The sequence below is a fragment of the Rhea americana genome, unplaced genomic scaffold (genome assembly GCF_003343005.1).
Source record: "Rhea americana isolate MKP2758 unplaced genomic scaffold, rheAme1 scaffold_84, whole genome shotgun sequence".
Classification (NCBI taxonomy): domain Eukaryota; kingdom Metazoa; phylum Chordata; class Aves; order Rheiformes; family Rheidae; genus Rhea; species Rhea americana.
Genome location: NW_028187023.1, coordinates 2,869,592 through 2,872,523, shown reverse-complemented (window position 1 = coordinate 2,872,523; position 2,932 = coordinate 2,869,592).

Sequence of the window (2,932 nt, the reverse complement as noted above, 5' to 3'; positions counted from 1 at the left end):
TGCCCCGCCCCGCGCCGCCTTCCTTCCCAGGGGCTCTGATTTGCGTGGGGCTGGGGCAGGTTTCGCCGGTTTCTTCGGCCCCGCTGGGGCGACGCGAAGCGGGGGAGGAACGGGGAGGGAGGGAGAGGGGGCGAGGAAGAGCTGAGGGGCGGGGAGACGGCGGGCGTCACCGCGCGGGCGGCGGGGCGGGCAAACTGCGGGCGGTGCCGGAGCAGATGAGGCGGCCGCGGAGGGGCGGAGCGGAGCGGGGAGCACAGCCGGGCGGGGGCGCGGGCGGGTCCCTCAGGAACGGCGGCTTCGGGCTCACCAGCCTCAGCTAGGCCGTGGAAACCGCCTGCAGACCGCGACCGAAGCTGTGCAGGGCCCGCGGGAAGGTGCGGGCCTCCTCCCCGCCGGGAAGCGTGCACGGGGCGCTTGGCCCTGTGTGCTCAATGACAGGGTCCCTAAGCACGGGTGGAGCCTYCCCGAGACCTCCTGTTCCCTGGGAAGCAGGAACGTCTCTTCAGCAGCAGGAGAGAACGCCTGCTCTTCSTTTTTTTCTTTTTTTCCCCYCCTCCAAAGTCCTTGTTCCCAGGCTGGATGCGTTAGCTAGATGCGCTAGACTGCTGGAGGCCGGCGCCTGCTGTGGCTGCGGGTCGTATCGGCGCTCGGGCTGGGGCAGGCTCTGCAAATCCTGCGTTGCGGTGAATATACCGTGGGGCCGTAAAAGCTGCGCTCAGCCCCTTCAGCAGCTGCCGCCGCGGAAGGTGCCCATCTGCCAGCCCGTTCCTTGTCCTGTCTCTTCCACTTAGCTGCTGACAGCCCCTTCAGCTTCTCTCCAGCCAAGCTCCTGCTGGTGGCGGGCCTCTGGAAACGCACGCTGCACGCAGCTCCCTTCCGYGGTGCAGCGCCCGCAGGACAGACTGGGTCCTCGGCTGGAAGACCCGAGGCTGAGCCACTGAACAGGAGGAGAAGAGCGTGCTAGCGGGGTTTGGTGTGTGCGTTTGTGGAGGGAAGCTTTACACCTTCCTCCCTCTCCAGCTGTCATCTATGGCCCTTTGCCTCTCCAAGGCAGTGCTTCTTCATCCAACAGTACACGCAGGGAAGCAAGACAAATCTCTTTTCCCTGTTTTCCCCTCTTTTCCTTGGAGTAAAACTCATCTACTCTAAATCTGCTAAATCATATTTTGCSATGTAGAATGAGCTCTGCTCCCTCTTACGTGGAGGGGAAAGTATAAGTAGCCTTGCTGGAGGGCAGTTACTTTACCTTCTGTTTTGCTGTAATAGTACACTAATCATGCCTAGTAAAAGCCCATAATAGGCTATAGAAATAGCTTCCCATCACTGGATCTGAGGTACGACTGTAAATATTACTCCCCTTGTAAGCGCTTTAAAACCAAAAAAGCAGGAAAAAGCTCTGTGGTTGTCCGGAAAAGACGTCTTAAGGCAGGAAAGAAGAATGTGGGAGCTGGAGGTGCACAAAAACCTGTGTATTTACACAGCTGCTCTGTTGTGAAATCTYATGTAAGTTATTTTTTTACTGTGGCCCCTCTACGTTTGCATTTTGCTCTGTTTTGACTCATTGGTGCAGCTCCCCTGCATCAGGAGGAAAAGGTCAGAAAACTACACACCACTGAAAAGAACTGCAAGAAGATTACCACTTTGCTCCTTGTGCTCAGAGTGTTAATGTACCTTAAAAGGTACATTTCCTGTCAAATCCTCCCACTAGGGAGCCTCAGATGGCCTCCCACCATTCTATTTTACATTCTCAGGTTCAACTAGTTAACATTTTTAAATATTTGGAGATGCTTTGTCATTGCTATGCTATATTTTGTTTTCTTAAATCTCAGTAATACATACTTCTTTCTTTAAGCATGTAAAGCTGTAGTAAAAACCACAGCACTCTTCCTTTGGGATCTCAAGCACATTTATATGACTGTACTTCTTGTTTATCATGAAGTAATAGGAGTCCACATTTATGGACTACTCCGTATGTTCAAAGTACCACAGAGACATCAACTGAGCCTTTTACATAGGATTTGCTGTATAACACTGGACCATCAATCTCTGTAATCCAATATCCTATTTCTAGCATTAGCCAACAGCTCATGCTTCAGAGGAAGTAAATACAACCAACCATTCCCACAGCAGTCTCAGCCCCTTGTTCCTGACCTTTGAGGAGGATTGGGTACCTACCTGGCAGTTTGTTTACATCCACAGTTTGGTATCTGAGTATCATCATCTTCTGTCCCACATAGCCAAGTTACTATCAGGTACACGCAGAGTCCCAGTCTGTCACCCGGCAGTCTCTGAAACACAACGTGCAAAAGATGCCAAAACCAATACTTCCCTCCTTTGCAGCCCAGTKCCTGTGACCTGCTGGTCCCCTCTTCTTCCGCAGGCTCCAGGTTCTGAACAGGGAGGTAAAATATGTTCCCTCTATAACAAAGTGTGGCAATAATGTAAGGTCTGGAGCTGCCCTGAATAATTGTGGCTGTTCTTTGCTGAAGCATATTCTTTCACAAGGCTGTTTTGTAAAGACAGTGAATTTATGAGGAGCAGGAAGGAAAGTAGGGAACGAGAAAAACTCTCTGTTTCCACCTCTCAGGACATAGGACAAAGACAAGGACATGCTCTGCTTAGTAGAGCATCAGAATCTCTCTCCCAAAACCAAAAGGTTTTTTGTTTCAACACAGATAATTTGGCACAATTTTCCTTTTTGCAGTATGTGACGATGTTCAAAACCTTGTAGGTTGCTCAAATTCAAAAGAGAACAGATCATTGAAATGTGTCATTTTGAGTAGCTCAAACTTCAAATCAAAAGCAGCCRAACATCACTGGAAGGTCAAAGCACATTTATTTTGTGCAATCCCACCTAATTAAACTATTAATTTCTAATCCAGTGGTTATGGGTTTTGCTTTTATTCCACAGAAGTATTAATATTTCTCCAGC